Below are 16,194 nucleotides of genomic sequence, written 5' to 3'. Positions count from 1 at the left end.
GTGCAATATATGCATATTCCCTTATTTATCAGAACTACTCCTTTTCAAAATTGGAAGTAATATACAGTATGTCAGGCTGCTTCATATAAATGCTTAATTGCCCAAACCCCAGAGTTGTTACTGATTTGAACATATATTAACATAGACTTGATGGTACCGTAATCTAAGTTTGATTCAGTTAAATGTTAAGGGTCCATTTATTTTGGTCAAGAAAGTGGACCCCAAACTGCGTAAAATATATATAAAAAAAAAACAAATTCAGCAGGTACTCACCCTCCCTGGGTTCATCGCGGACTCACCGCCGCTGTTCCAGTTTCGGTGTTATGGCTGCAGCAGTGACATCACATTAACAATGCCTGTCACCGCTCTAGCCACTCACTGACATCTTCATCACATGCTGTCAACCTTGGCACAGCTGTTGCGCTTAATGACTGGCTAGAGCAGAGATGCACACTGTTAACGTGACATTACTGTCATGCTGCTGCAGTGCAGTATAGCACAACCCCTACCAGGGGGAGCTTGTGAGGGAAGTGAGACTGCACACACAGAGTAGCACCACAAAGCAGCAGCACAGGTGCCACCAAGTGGCGTGAGAGTAGTCAGACAGTCAGACAAGCTGAGTCAAAAAACAGTCAGAAGCAGAAGTACCAGAAGTTGCAGCAGTATACGTGGTAAGGAACAAGCCAGTGGGTTCAGCAACAGTCGAAAGTGGAAAAGACAGAAGGCAGAAGCGAGTGCAAATACAAGTCAAGTCAAAAACCAGGGAATCAAACCAACAAACAGGGAAACACTGGGAAAGGACAGACAGAGGGAGTCAACAGACACAGGGCAAGTCAGGGAACACAACAGGACAAATCAAGATCTACCAGAGTCAGGTACACACGCCGAAGACAGAACTGTAGCTGACACCGCCAGCAGGATGCATCGTAGCTAAATGGCAAGCCTATACCCAGAACGAGGCAGAGCAAAGTTAACCCTTGACATGATCCTCCCGGAAAAAGGGCAGACAGGACCAAACCCTGGAACGGATCTTGAGAGTTACCACAGCAATCAGTCACCAAGACGGAACAGTGGCAGTGAGCAGGTGCTGAACCCAGGGAGGGCAAGTACTTGCTGAGTTTGTTATTTTAGGTATTTCACACAGTTTGAGGTCCACTTTCCTGAATGTGCACAACCCCTTTAATTTTTTCTCACCAGCTAAGAGTCAATGGAAAATAAAGAAGTCGAGCCTGCAGAGGGGAAAACTGGTGAAAATGCAGGATACAAAACATAATTCCAGAAATAGTGTTATTCCTCAATAGGCGTTTTCCTGAGGATTGGTTGTATGCTAACAAATATGTTAGTGACCACCTCCAACAGAAACAAGTTTTATATAATAATGCATAAGATCATAGTAATATAGAAGATAATATATGTATAGTAACATGAACTCATCGGAGTGGGTCAAATAACAACATTTATAATTGCTAATATAAAATACTGAAATTCATACATTTAATTGATGGAATAATCTAATATATAAAGCTGAGTGTGTGTGTGTGTGTGTGTATATGTATGTGTGTGTGTGTGTGTGTATGTCCGGGATTAGCATCTGCACCGTCACAGCTACTGCCACAAAATTTTGCACAGTCACATGACTGGACCCCGAGAGCGTCATAGGTTATGTTGTGAGCTGAAATTTTAACCCCGCGCGTTCCAATTCACCAAACAATTTTGCCCCTCTCTACATAATGGGGAAAAAGTGAAAGGAAGTGTGTTGGAGGCAAATTGACAGCTGCCAGATGTGAACAAGGGGGACTTAAAGAATAAGAGTGATGGCGCCAAAGAGTATATACCGTACAGTTGCTAAGGTGGGGCCCCGACATGGGATACTCACCACACATGGGGATATGAACACACACAAACTGCGCCACATACTACCAAGTGCTTGAACACACATAACACCCACAGTACACATTTCACCACAAATACACCAACCTCGCCACATAAAAGTCAAAACACAAAAGTCACCACTCAAAACTCGCCACGTGCAAAATTCGCCACATGCAAAACTCGTCACATGCAAAACTAGGCTCACGCAAAACTCGCCACACGTGCAAAACTCACCTCATGGAAAACTCGCCACACGCAAAACTTGCACACGTGGAAAAATTGGCACATGCACAAAAGTTGCAACACATGCAAAAGTTGCCTCACACAAAACTTGCACATACTCAAAATGCACCACACATAAAACTCGCCACGCGCAAAACTTGCTGCACACAACTTGCTACACTAACCTGTCACATGCAACCATTTTGACAGGATGTGCCACAGGAGAAGATGTTTTCATTCCAAGAATTCCTCTCATTCCATCCGATTTGCCTTTTGATTTTAACGCCTCCAATTTCCTGTTCGACTGGCATTTGCAATGTCCATCAACAAGGCTCAGGGACAGTCCTTGAAAGTAGTTGGAATCGATTTACAATCTCCATGCTTTTCTCATGGTCAACTGTTATGAAAGGCAATTCAGTACCACAATGGACATAGCGGTCAGAACACATACAGTGATCTGACAATAACCCAAAATCATAGAACGAGCTCTGAGACGTGGGAACTCTGCAGACCGCAATCCCTAATCCTCTCCAAACAACACTAGAGGCAGCCGTGGATTGCGCCTAACTCTGCCTATGCAACTCGGCACAGCCTGAGAAACTAACTAGCCTGAAGATAGAAAAATAAGCCTACCTTGCCTCAGAGAAATACCCCAAAGGAAAAGGCAGCCCCCCACATATAATGACTGTGAGTAAGATGAAAAGACAAACGTAGGGATGAAATAGATTCAGCAAAGTGAGGCCCGACTTTCTAAACAGAGCGAGGATAGGAAAGATAACTTTGCGGTCTACACAAAACCCTAAAGAAAACCACGCAAAGGGGGCAAAAAGACCCTCCGTACCGAACTAACGGCACGGAGGTACACCCTTTGCGTCCCAGAGCTTCCAGCAAAACAAATAGACAAGCTGGACAGAAAAAATAGCAAACAAATAGCAAAGAAGCACTTAGCTATGCAGAGCAGCAGGCCACAGGAATGATCCAGGGAAAAACAAGTCCAACACTGGAACATTGACAGGAAGCATGGATCAAAGCATTAGGTGGAGTTAAGTAGAGAAGCACCTAACGAGCTCACAAGATCACCTGAGGGAGGAAATTCAGAAGCCGCAGTACCACTTTCCTCCACAAACGAAAGCTCCCAGAGAGAATCAGCCGAAGTACCACTTGTGACCACAGGAGGTAGCTCTGCCACAGAATTCACAACAGTACCCCCCCCTTGAGGAGGGGTCACCGAACCCTCACCAGAGCCCCCAGGCCGACCAGGATGAGCCATATGAAAGGCACGAACAAGATCGGGAGCATGGACATCAGAGGCAAAAACCCAGGAATTATCTTCCTGAGCATAACTCTTCCATTTAACCAGACACTGGAGTTTCCGTCTTGAAACACGAGAATCCAAAATCTTCTCCACAATATACTCCAACTCCCCCTCCACCAAAACCGGGGCAGGAGGGTCAACAGATGGAACCATAGATGCCACGTATCTCCGCAACAATGACCTATGGAATACGTTATGTATGGAAAAAGAATCTGGAAGGGTCAGACGAAAAGACACAGGATTAAGAACCTCAGAAATCCTATACAGACCAATGAAACGAGGTTTAAACTTAGGAGAGGAAACCTTCATAGGAATATGACGAGAAGATAACCAAACCAGATCCCCAACACGAAGTCGGGGACCCGCACAGCGTCTGCAATTAGCAAAACGTTGAGCCCTCTCCTGGGACAAGGTCAAATTGTCCACTACATGAGTCCAAATCTGCTGCAACCTGTCCACCACAGTATCCACACCAGGACAGTCCGAAGACTCAACCTGTCCTGAAGAGAAACGAGGATGGAACCCAGAGTTGCAGAAAAATGGCGAAACCAAGGTAGCCGAGCTGGCCCGGTTATTAAGGGCGAACTCAGCCAAAGGCAAAAAGGACACCCAGTCATCCTGATCAGCAGAAACAAAACATCTCAGATATGTTTCCAAGGTCTGATTGGTTCGTTCGGTCTGGCCATTAGTCTGAGGATGGAAAGCCGAGGAAAAAGACAAGTCAATGCCCATCCTACCACAAAAGGCTCGCCAAAACCTCGAAACAAACTGGGAACCTCTGTCAGAAACGATATTCTCTGGAATGCCATGTAAACGAACCACATGCTGGAAGAACAATGGCACCAAATCAGAGGAGGAAGGCAATTTAGACAAGGGTACCAGATGGACCATCTTAGAAAAGCGATCACAGACCACCCAAATGACTGACATCTTTTGAGAAACGGGAAGATCTGAAATAAAATCCATAGAGATATGTGTCCAAGGCCTCTTCGGGACCGGCAAGGGCAAAATCAACCCACTGGCGCGAGAACAGCAGGGCTTAGCCCGAGCACAAATCCCACAGGACTGCACAAAAGCACGCACATCCCGCGACAGAGATGGCCACCAAAAGGATCTAGCCACTAACTCTCTGGTACCAAAGATTCCAGGATGACAAGCCAACACCGAACAATGAACCTCAGAGATAACTTTATTCGTCCACCTATCAGGGACAAACAGTCTCTCCGCTGGACAACGATCAGGTTTATTAGCCTGAAATTTTTGCAACACCCGCCGTAAATCAGGGGAGATGGCAGACACAATTACTCCTTCCTTGAGGATACCCGCCGGCTCAGACAAACCCGGAGAGTCGGGCACAAAACTCCTAGACAGAGCATCCGCCTTCACATTTTTAGAGCCCGGAAGGTACAAAATCACAAAGTCAAAATGGGCAAAAAACAGCGACCAACGAGCCTGTCTAGGATTCAACCGCTTGGCAGACTCGAGATAAGTCAAGTTCTTATGATCAGTCAATACCACCACGCGATGCTTAGCTCCTTCAAGCCAATGACGCCACTCCTCGAATGCCCACTTCATGGCCAGCAACTCTCGGTTGCCCACATCATAATTTCGCTCAGCAGGCGAAAACTTCCTGGAAAAGAAAGCGCATGGTTTCATCACTGCGCAATCAGAACCTCTCTGCGACAAAACAGCCCCTGCTCCAATCTCAGAAGCATCAACCTCGACCTGGAACGGAAGAGAAACATCTGGTTGACACAACACAGGGGCAGAAGAAAAACAACGCTTCAACTCTTGAAAAGCTTCCACAGCAGCAGAAGACCAATTGACCACATCAGCACCCTTCTTGGTCAAATCGGTCAATGGTTTAGCAATACTAGAAAAATTGCAGATGAAGCGACGATAAAAATTAGCAAAGCCCAGGAACTTTTGCAGACTTTTCAGAGATGTCGGCTGAGTCCAATCATGGATGGCTTGGACCTTAACAGGATCCATCTCGATAGTAGAAGGGGAAAAGATGAACCCCAAAAATGAAACCTTCTGCACACCAAAGAGACACTTTGACCCCTTCACAAACAAAGAATTAGCACGCAGGACCTGGAACACCATTCTGACCTGCTTCACATGAGACTCCCAATCATCCGAGAAGATCAAAATGTCATCCAAGTACACAATCAGGAATTTATCCAGGTACTCTCGGAAGATGTCATGCATAAAGGACTGAAACACTGATGGAGCATTGGCAAGTCCGAACGGCATCACTAGATACTCAAAATGACCCTTGGGCGTATTAAGTGCAGTTTTCCATTCATCGCCTTGCTTAATTCGCACCAGATTATACGCACCACGAAGATCTATCTTTGTGAACCAACTAGCCCCCTTAATCCGAGCAAACAGATCAGATAACAATGGCAAGGGGTACTGAAATTTAACCGTGATCTTATTAAGAAGGCGGTAATCTATACAAGGTCTCAGCGAACCATCCTTCTTGGCTACAAAAAAGAACCCTGCTCCTAATGGCGACGATGACGGGCGAATATGCCCCTTCTCCAGGGATTCCTTCACATAACTGCGCATAGCGGTGTGCTCAGGTACGGATAAATTAAACAATCGACCTTTTGGGAATTTACTACCAGGAATCAAATTGATAGCACAATCACAATCCCTATGCGGAGGTAGGGTATCGGACTTGGGCTCATCAAATACATTCCGGTAATCAGACAAGAACTCTGGGACCTCAGAAGGGGTGGATGATGAAATTGACAGAAATGGAACATCACCATGTACCCCCTGACAACCCCAGCTGGACACCGACATGGATTTCCAATGTAATACTGGATTATGGACTTGTAGCCATGGCAACCCCAACACGACCACATCATGCAGATTATGCAACACCAGAAAGCGAATATCCTCCTGATGTGCAGGAGCCATACACATGGTCAGCTGGGTCCAGTACTGAGGCTTATTCTTGGCTAAAGGTGTAGCATCAATTCCTCTCAATGGAATAGGACACTGCAAGGGCTCCAAGAAAAACCCACAACGCTTAGCATACTCTAAGTCCATCAAATTCAGGACAGCGCCTGAATCCACAAATGCCATGACAGAATACGATGACAAAGAGCAGATCAAGGTAACGGACAGAAGAAATTTTGACTGTACCGTACCAATGGTGGCAGACCTAGCGAACCGCTTAGAGCGCTTAGGACAATCAGAGATGGCATGAGTGGAATCACCACAGTAGAAACACAGCCCATTCAGACGTCTGTGTTCTTGCCGTTCAACTCTGGTCATAGTCCTATCGCACTGCATAGGCTCAGGTTTAATCTCAGGTAATACCGCCAAATGGTGCACAGATTTACGCTCACGCAAGCGTCGACCGATCTGAATGGCCAAAGACAGACTCATTCAAACCAGCGGGCATAGGAAATCCCACCATGACATCCTTAAGGGCTTCAGAGAGACCCTTTCTGAATATAGCTGCAAGCGCAGATTCATTCCAATGAGTGAGCACGGACCATTTTCTAAATTTCTGGCAATATACCTCTATCTCATCCTGACCCTGACAAAGAGCCAGCAAATTCTTTTCTGCCTGATCTACTGAATTAGGCTCATCGTACAGCAATCCAAGCGCCAGGAAAAACGCATCGATATTACTTAATGCAGGATCTCCTGACGCAAGAGAAAATGCCCAGTCCTGAGGGTCGCCACGCAAAAAAGAAATAACGATCCTAACCTGTTGAACTGGGTCACCAGAGGAGCGAGGTTTCAAAGCCAGAAACAGTTTACAATTATTTTTGAAACTCAGAAATTTAGTTCTATCTCCAAAAAACAAATCTGGAATAGGAATTCTCGGTTCTAACAAAGAATTCTGAACCACAAAATCTTGAATATCTTGAACTCTTGCCGTGAGCTGATCTACACATGAAGACAGACCTTTAATGTCCATTGTTACACCTGTGTCCTGAACCACCCAAATGTCTAGGGGAAAAAAAAGGCAAAACACAGTGCAAAGGAAAAAAAATGGTCTCAGAACTTCTTTTTTCCCTCTATTGAGAATCATTAGCACTTTTGGCTTCCTGTACTGTTATGAAAGGCAATTCAGTACCACAATGGACATAGCGGTCAGAACACATACAGTGATCTGACAATAACCCAAAATCATAGAACGAGCTCTGAGACGTGGGAACTCTGCAGACCGCAATCCCTAATCCTCTCCAAACAACACTAGAGGCAGCCGTGGATTGCGCCTAACTCTGCCTATGCAACTCGGCACAGCCTGAGAAACTAACTAGCCTGAAGATAGAAAAATAAGCCTACCTTGCCTCAGAGAAATACCCCAAAGGAAAAGGCAGCCCCCCACATATAATGACTGTGAGTAAGATGAAAAGACAAACGTAGGGATGAAATAGATTCAGCAAAGTGAGGCCCGACTTTCTAAACAGAGCGAGGATAGGAAAGATAACTTTGCGGTCTACACAAAACCCTAAAGAAAACCACGCAAAGGGGGCAAAAAGACCCTCCGTACCGAACTAACGGCACGGAGGTACACCCTTTGCGTCCCAGAGCTTCCAGCAAAACAAATAGACAAGCTGGACAGAAAAAATAGCAAACAAATAGCAAAGAAGCACTTAGCTATGCAGAGCAGCAGGCCACAGGAATGATCCAGGGAAATACAAGTCCAACACTGGAACATTGACAGGAAGCATGGATCAAAGCATTAGGTGGAGTTAAGTAGAGAAGCACCTAACGAGCTCACAAGATCACCTGAGGGAGGAAACTCAGAAGCCGCAGTACCACTTTCCTCCACAAACGGAAGCTCCCAGAGAGAATCAGCCGAAGTACCACTTGTGACCACAGAAGGGAGCTCTGCCACAGAATTCACAACAGTCAACTTCATGTGGCCTGTTCAAGAGTTGGAACAACCAAAAATCTGTTCGTCTTTGCACCTGAAGGAAAAACTAAGAATGTCGTTTACCAAAGTAGAAGATTACTTCACATTACTTGGCCAATTTAGTTAAATCTGTGTGGAATATCTCTGGTGTTAAAATATATGTTGTGAAATGCTTCTATTAGGTTAGTTTTTGCCTTTTAGTAATTACATTTCTATCTATTTGTTTTGTGGTTTTTGTGTGAAGAATAAATTTTTGTTAACACATTCTATTTTGCTAACAGCAGTTATTAACCCGGGCAAAGCCGGGTAGTACAGCTAGTATATTTATAAATCAGACTATTGCATGTTGGCATAAATTATGATAAATTTCACTTTCTTTTCAGGTGTTATATTTTGGAGATTACCAAGCATCCAAGTAAAAGATAAGAACAGATGAAGGATCCCTCAAGTAATTCCTCCATTTATCATTTCTGGTGAGGTAGCACCTAGTCTACCCAGGAAAAAGGAAAAGATGACATTGATTATTCACTGGTCTCACATCCTGCCCATTTTACCAACTGGAATTAAAATTTGTTTAAACATTTGGACATAACTTGTAATAATTCTTACTGCATAATAAGCGATTATTGTATCATCACTGTATAAGTGACCTATTTCACATAATGTTATGGTTGCTTCATTATAGCCGTATAGTTGTCTTTTATATTTTTTTGTGATAAATGCTTATTGCTTACTATAGATGTTGTAGCGATTTCACTCACTCAGCTGCGACAGCTGACACTCAGGAGACGTGTTCCTTTAAAGTTCACTGGGTTTATTGCTCCATAAACCATGTGGCAAAACAACAGAAAGCAAAATAGCCTTTGGTTCAGGCAAAGGAAAACAAGTGTCCAGTTCATCCGGCTCAGTCCTGGAGCCGAACATACTCAGGAGGGTTTCACCTCCACACATATCTCTCCTGTGTAAAGGATTAGCCAGTCTTATATAGGACTAACCACACCCAGTAATCTATCACATGATTAGCCATGTGGTCTGACATCACCACAGGTCCTGAAACACAAACATATGGTTATATAAAACAACGCAATATTCCGGGCTACATTACAGCAACAAGGCACTTATGTGGCACATACCTCCCATCGACTACACACCCTTTAGCCATGCTACATACCTCCCCCCTCTGCCTATAGCCGTGGGGCTTGGCACTTTCTCCCACTAAACAAGGGATTCTCGATAGGGCATCCGCATTACCGTGCAGCTTTCCGGCCCGATGTTCCACATGGAAACTGAAGTCCTGCAGGGATAAGAACCAACGGGTGACCCTAGCATTTCTACCCTTCGTTTCCCTCATCCACCTAAGTGGGGCATGGTCGGATATCAGTCTAAATTTACGTCCCAGCAGATAGTACCGCAATGTGTCCACTGCCCATTTTATGGCCAAGCACTCCTTCTCAACGACTGAGTAGTTCTTTTCAGATGAGGACAGCTTCCTACTCAGATAGAGAACAGGATGCTCCTCCCCATGTAGTTCTTGGGAAAGGACTGCTCCCACCCCAACATCTGAGGCATCTGTCTGAAGAATAAACTCTTTCTTGAAGTTTGGGGCCATCAGAACGGGTTGCTTACACAAAGCGTTTTTCATTTCTTGGAAGGCTGACTCTGTTTCTTCGGACCACTTAACCATTACTGGTTTTGTCCCTTTTAGCAGGTCAGTCAGAGGCGCAGCCATCGTGGCGAAGTTTGGGATGAACCTCCTGTAATATCCCACGATTCCCAGGAAGGCTTTAACTTGCTTCTTGGAAACTGGTTTTGGCCACGTTTGAATTGCCTCCACTTTACTGATTTGGGGTTTTATTTCTCCGTGACCCACTATGTATCCAAGGTACTTAGCTTCTTCTTTACCCAAGGCACACTTCTTTGGGTTTATAGTAAATCCGGCCTCTCTTATAGCATCCAACACCGCTTGGACTTTCTCCAGATGACTCTCCCAGTCCGGGCTAAAGATGACGATATCATCTAGGTACGCAGCAGCGTAGGCCTTATGGGGTGCAAGAACTCTATCCATAGCCCTCTGGAAGGTCGCCGGAGCTCCCTGTAGGCCAAATGGCATCCGGGCATACTGGAAGCATCCATCAGGTGTCGAAAAGGCTGTCTTCTCCTTGGCTTCCTGCGCCATGGGAATCTGCCAATACTCCTTTGTCAGATCCAAGGTGGATATATATCTGGCGTGCCCAAGCCTTTCGATGAGCTCATCAATACGGGGCATGGGATAAGCGTCGAACTTGGAGACCTCATTCAACTTCCGATAGTCGTTGCAAAACCTCCACTCTCCATCAGGTTTTGGGACCAGGACAATTGGGCTTGACCAACCGCTCTTGGATTCCTCAATGACTCCAAGCCTCAACATACGCTCCACTTCCTTGGAGATAACTTCTCGACGAGCCTCAGGAATACGATAAGGTTTCACATTCACCCGCACATGGGGCTCTGTTAGGACCTCGTGCTCTATGACCTTCGTGTATCCTGGCAATTCTGAAAACAGGTCCCTGTTTTTCTGGAGTAACTCCCGGCACTGCTGCTTCTGGGTTTTCGATAGCGTCTCTGCTATAGTAACCGCTCCAACCTCACCTTCTGGGTTGCTTAACAATGACGGAGTAACTGTCGGCTCTCTATCTTGCCATGGCTTGATGAGGTTGACATGGTAAACTTGGAATGGTTTCCGTCTTCCTGGTTGGTGAATTTTATAATTTACCTCACCAAGTTTCTCGACAACCTCATATGGCCCTTGCCATTTGGCCAAGAACTTGCTTTCCACCGTTGGAACTAACACCAGAACTCGGTCTCCCGAATTGAACTGCCTCACTCTTGCAGACCGGTTGTAGACCCTGGCTTGAGCTTCTTGTGCTTGGAGAAGGTGTTCTTTCACGATAGGCATCACCTATGGATGGTGATGGATGGCATCACCTATGGATGGTGAACCTGGGACAATATCCTCAGAAATGAGAATACAGATAATAAATGGGAAATGTTTAAGAACATCCTAAATAGGCAGTGTAAGCGGTTTATACCTTGTGGGAATAAAAGGACTAGAAATAGGAAAAACCCAATGTGGCTAAACAAAGAAGTAAGACAGGCAATTAACAGTAAAAAGAAAGCATTTGCACTACTAAAGCAGGATGGCACCATTGAAGCTCTAAAAAACTATAGGGAGAAAAATACTTTATCTAAAAAACTAATTAAAGCTGCCAAAAAGGAAACAGAGAAGCACATTGCTAAGGAGAGTAAAACTAATCCCAAACTGTTCTTCAACTATATCAATAGTAAAAGAATAAAAACTGAAAATGTAGGCCCCTTAAAAAATAGTGAGGAAAGAATGGTTGTAGATGACGAGGAAAAAGCTAACATATTAAACACCTTCTTCTCCACGGTATTCACGGTGGAAAATGAAATGCTAGGTGAAATCCCAAGAAACAATGAAAACCCTATATTAAGGGTCACCAATCTAACCCAAGAAGAGGTGCGAAACCGGCTAAATAAGATTAAAATAGATAAATCTCCGGGTCCGGATGGCATACACCCACGAGTACTAAGAGAACTAAGTAATGTAATAGATAAACCATTATTTCTTATTTTTAGTGACTCTATAGCGACAGGGTCTGTTCCGCAGGACTGGTGCATAGCAAATGTGGTGCCAATATTCAAAAAGGGCTCTAAAAGTGAACCTGGAAATTTTAGGCCAGTAAGTCTAACCTCTATTGTTGGTAAAATATTTGAAGGGTTTCTGAGGGATGTTATTCTGGATTATCTCAATGAGAATAACTGTTTAACTCCATATCAGCATGGGTTTATGAGAAATCGCTCCTGTCAAACCAATCTAATCAGTTTTTATGAAGAGGTAAGCTATAGGCTGGACCACGGTGAGTCATTGGACGTGGTATATCTCGATTTTTCCAAAGCGTTTGATACCATGCCGCACAAGAGGTTGGTACACAAAATGAGAATGCTTGGTCTGGGGGAAAATGTGTGTAAATGGGTTAGTAACTGGCTTAGTGATAGAAAGCAGAGGGTGGTTATAAATGGTATAGTCTCTAACTGGGTCGCTGTGACCAGTGGGGTACCGCAGGGGTCAGTATTGGGACCTGTTCTCTTCAACATATTCATTAATGATCTGGTAGAAGGTTTACACAGTAAAATATCGATATTTGCAGATGATACAAAACTATGTAAAGCAGTTAATACAAGAGAAGATAGTATTCTGCTACAGATGGATCTGGATAAGTTGGAAACTTGGGCTGAAAGGTGGCAGATGAGGTTTAACAATGATAAATGTAAGGTTATACACATGGGAAGAGGGAATCAATATCACCATTACACACTGAACGGGAAACCACTGGGTAAATCTGACAGGGAGAAGGACTTGGGGATCCTAGTTAATGATAAACTTACCTGGAGCAGCCAGTGCCAGGCAGCAGCTGCCAAGGCAAACAGAATCATGGGGTGCATTAAAAGAGGTCTGGATACACATGATGAGAGCATTATACTGCCTCTGTACAAATCCCTAGTTAGACCGCACATGGAGTACTGTGTCCAGTTTTGGGCACCGGTGCTCAGGAAGGATATAATGGAACTAGAGAGAGTACAAAGGAGGGCAACAAAATTAATAAAGGGGATGGGAGAACTACAATACCCAGATAGATTAGCGAAATTAGGATTATTTAGTCTAGAAAAAAGACGACTGAGGGGCGATCTAATAACCATGTATAAGTATATAAGGGGACAATACAAATATCTCGCTGAGGATCTGTTTATACCAAGGAAGGTGACGGGCACAAGAGGGCATTCTTTGCGTCTGGAGGAGAGAAGGTTTTTCCACCAACATAGAAGAGGATTCTTTACTGTTAGGGCAGTGAGAGTCTGGAATTGCTTGCCTCAGGAGGTGGTGATGGCGAACTCAGTCGAGGGGTTCAAGAGAGGCCTGGATGTCTTCCTGGAGCAGAACAATATTGTATCATACAATTATTAGGTTCTGTAGAAGGACGTAGATCTGGGTATTTATTATAATGGAATATAGGCTGAACTGGATGGACAAATGTCTTTTTTCGGCCTTACTAACTATGTTACTATGTTACTATGTTACCTTTGCAATCCTCTGCTGCATCAGGGCCACATGCTCAATGACGCTTCTGTGGGGCGTGACTTCGGCTTCCCAGGTTTCCTTGGCTATATCCAGGAGTCCTCGTGGATGTCGGCCATATAGAAGCTCAAACGGTGAGAACCCTGTGGAGGCCTGTGGAACTTCACGAATGGAAAACATCAGATAGGGTAAGAGACAATCCCAGTCTCTACCGTCTTTCTCTATAGCTTTTCTCAGCATGCTCTTTAGAGTCTTGTTAAACCTCTCAACAAGACCATCTGACTGGGGATGGTACACCGAGGTCCTCAACTGGGAGATCTTCAGGGCTTTGCATAACTCCCTCATCACCTTGCTCATGAAAGGTGTACCCTGGTCAGTCAGGATCTCCTTTGGCAGACCTGTCCGGGAAAAGACATGGACCAACTCGCGGGCTATGCTCTTTGAGGAAGAATTCCTCAAGGGAATTGCCTCAGGATAGCGTGTGGCATAGTCCAGGATGACTAATATATACTGATGGCCCCGAGCTGATTTAACTAAGGGACCGACCAAGTCCATGGCAATTCTCTCGAACGGTACCTCAATAATGGGCAGTGGCACAAGGGGGTTCCGGAAATGAGGAGTAGGAGCAGTTAGCTGACATGTAGGGCAGGACCTGCAATAGTTCACTATTTCCCGGTGACACCCAGGCCAATAGAACCTCTACACAACCCGTTCCTGCGTTTTTTCCACCCCTAGGTGTCCACCCAAGATGTGTGAATGGGCCATGTCCAACACTTTCCGTCTATACGGACCCGGCACTATCAACTGCTCTACCAACTCCTCCCTTATTTTCGTGACCCGGTACAACAATTCCCCCCTCAACAGAAAATGGGGAAATCTTTTGTCTGCCCCCGGCTCCTGTACCACCCCGTCAATAACTGTGACATTATTAAAGGCTTCCCTCAGAGTGGGGTCCCTATGTTGGGCAGTCCCAAAATTTTCACCGGTAACCTCTAACTCCAGAATGTCAGATGTAGGGGATACTTCCTCCTCATCCCCAACCAGAACACAAAAAGGAAAGCTGTCTGCCTCTGGGTGTGGCGACACCGTTCCAGGGTTCACTGGTTCCCTGCCAGGGAGCTCAGAACCCTTTCCCCACAAATCCCAAAACAAACAGAAATCCCGGCCAATAATTATAGGGTGCAACAAGTCCTGAACTACGCCGACTATGTGGGATTCAGTGCCACATGCCGTTTCAATGTCCACCCTGGCCATAGGGTAGTCCTTTGCATCACCATGTATGCACCGCACTCCGACCTTCTTTCCTGGGAGCAGATGAAGAGGAAAAGTGGCCCTCACCAGGGTCACTAGGCTCCCCGAGTCTAACAGTGCCGTTACTGCTCGACCGTTCACCTTTACGGGACACGCTTGAGGTCCCTCGTTGGATGGAGAGTTCACACTACAGACTGGATACGCATAGTATGAACAACGGCGTCCCATGCTGCAGTCCATCTGCTCAGTGGCTTGGGAACAACGGGCAGCTATATGTCCTGGCTTGTGGCACCTCCAACAAATAACATCACCCGTGGGGACCTTGGGCACCACCTCCCCCGCCCTTTGTGACCTTGGACGCACCACCCCTTTTTGGGACTCAGCTGCCTTCTGGGACCCCCAGTACGGCATGGGCTGCCTCCCGAAGGAGCCTTCCAACCCTTGGTATCTCTCAACCAGTCCGATCAGCTCGTCGGCATTCTGGGGATCACCCTGGGCAACCCAAGACTGTATAGGCCTCGGGAGGGAATGGACAAACCGATCCATCATCACCCGTTCTACCATCTGTGCAGGCGCAGAGGTCTCTGGCTGCAGCCATTTCTGGACCAGGTGCAACAGATCAAACATTTGGGAACGAGGTGGTTTGTCCCGGTGATAGCCCCAGGAGTGAACTCGCTGTGCCCTGACAGTCAGTGTCACCCCCAAACGTGCGAGAATCTCGGCTTTCAATTTGTGATACTCTTTGGCATCCTGCAAGGTCAAATCATAGTACGCCTTCTGGGGTTCTCCCGTCAGGTATGGCGCAAGTACCTCTGCCCACTGCTCTGGCGGAAGTTTTTCCCTCTCAGCGACCCTCTCAAACACCGTCAGGAAGGCCTCAACATCATCCCCGGGAGTCATTTTCTGCAATGCACGTCTTACCGTCTTCCGGACGTGGGTGTCATCAGCCAAACCTGGGGTTGGGGCGCTCGCCTTGCCCTGGATGGCGGTTGCCAGAAGCTGCATCTGCTGCTGATGCTCCTGCTGGCTCTGTTGTAACTGCTGCCGTTGCTCCTGCTGGCTTTGCTGCATCTGCTGCCGTTGCTCCTGCTGGCTCTGTTGTATCTGCTGCTGGCTCTGTTGTATCTGCTGCATCAACAGCCTGTTGGTCTCTTGCTGCCTTTGCTCCTGCTGGACCAAGTGTTTCAGCAGGTCCTCCATTTTCTCCGGCAATGCTTGCTGGCTTGCAACAGCCTTGACCCAGGACATTCAAAAATAAACTCACGTCTCGTCTCCGCTGGGAACGCTGCCCGCATTCTCCACCAATTGTAGCGATTTCACTCACTCAGCTGCGACGGCTGACACTCAGGAGACGTGTTCCTTTAAAGTTCACTGGGTTTATTGCTCCATAAACCATGTGGCAAAACAACAGAAAGCAAAATAGCCTTTGGTTCAGGCAAAGGAAAACAAGTGTCCAGTTCATCCGGCTCAGTCCTGAAGCCGAACATACTCAGGAGGGTTTCACCTCCA

At 46.0% G+C, this 16,194-nt stretch overlaps 1 protein-coding gene across 2 annotated transcripts in view; it reads left to right on the top strand.

The window, feature by feature from the left end:
- IL1R2 (interleukin 1 receptor type 2) overlaps window positions 1-16,194 on the top strand; it is a 92,880-nt gene that overhangs the window by 60,457 nt on the left and 16,229 nt on the right. The window contains exon 10 of one of the 2 annotated variants that reach the window (XM_069757593.1): window positions 8,684-9,036. The exons of the other annotated variant lie outside the window; for it this stretch is intronic. The gene's annotated coding sequence lies outside the window, so the exon portion shown is untranslated. Of the gene's footprint in view, window positions 1-8,683; window positions 9,037-16,194 lie in introns of those variants that run through there. 2 annotated transcript variants of the gene reach the window in all.

This window comes from Ranitomeya imitator, chromosome 3 (assembly GCF_032444005.1).
Source record: "Ranitomeya imitator isolate aRanImi1 chromosome 3, aRanImi1.pri, whole genome shotgun sequence".
Lineage (NCBI taxonomy): Eukaryota > Metazoa > Chordata > Amphibia > Anura > Dendrobatidae > Ranitomeya > Ranitomeya imitator.
The sequence above is the reverse complement of the archived record's forward strand: the minus strand, read 5'-3'. Positions and strand labels throughout refer to the sequence as shown.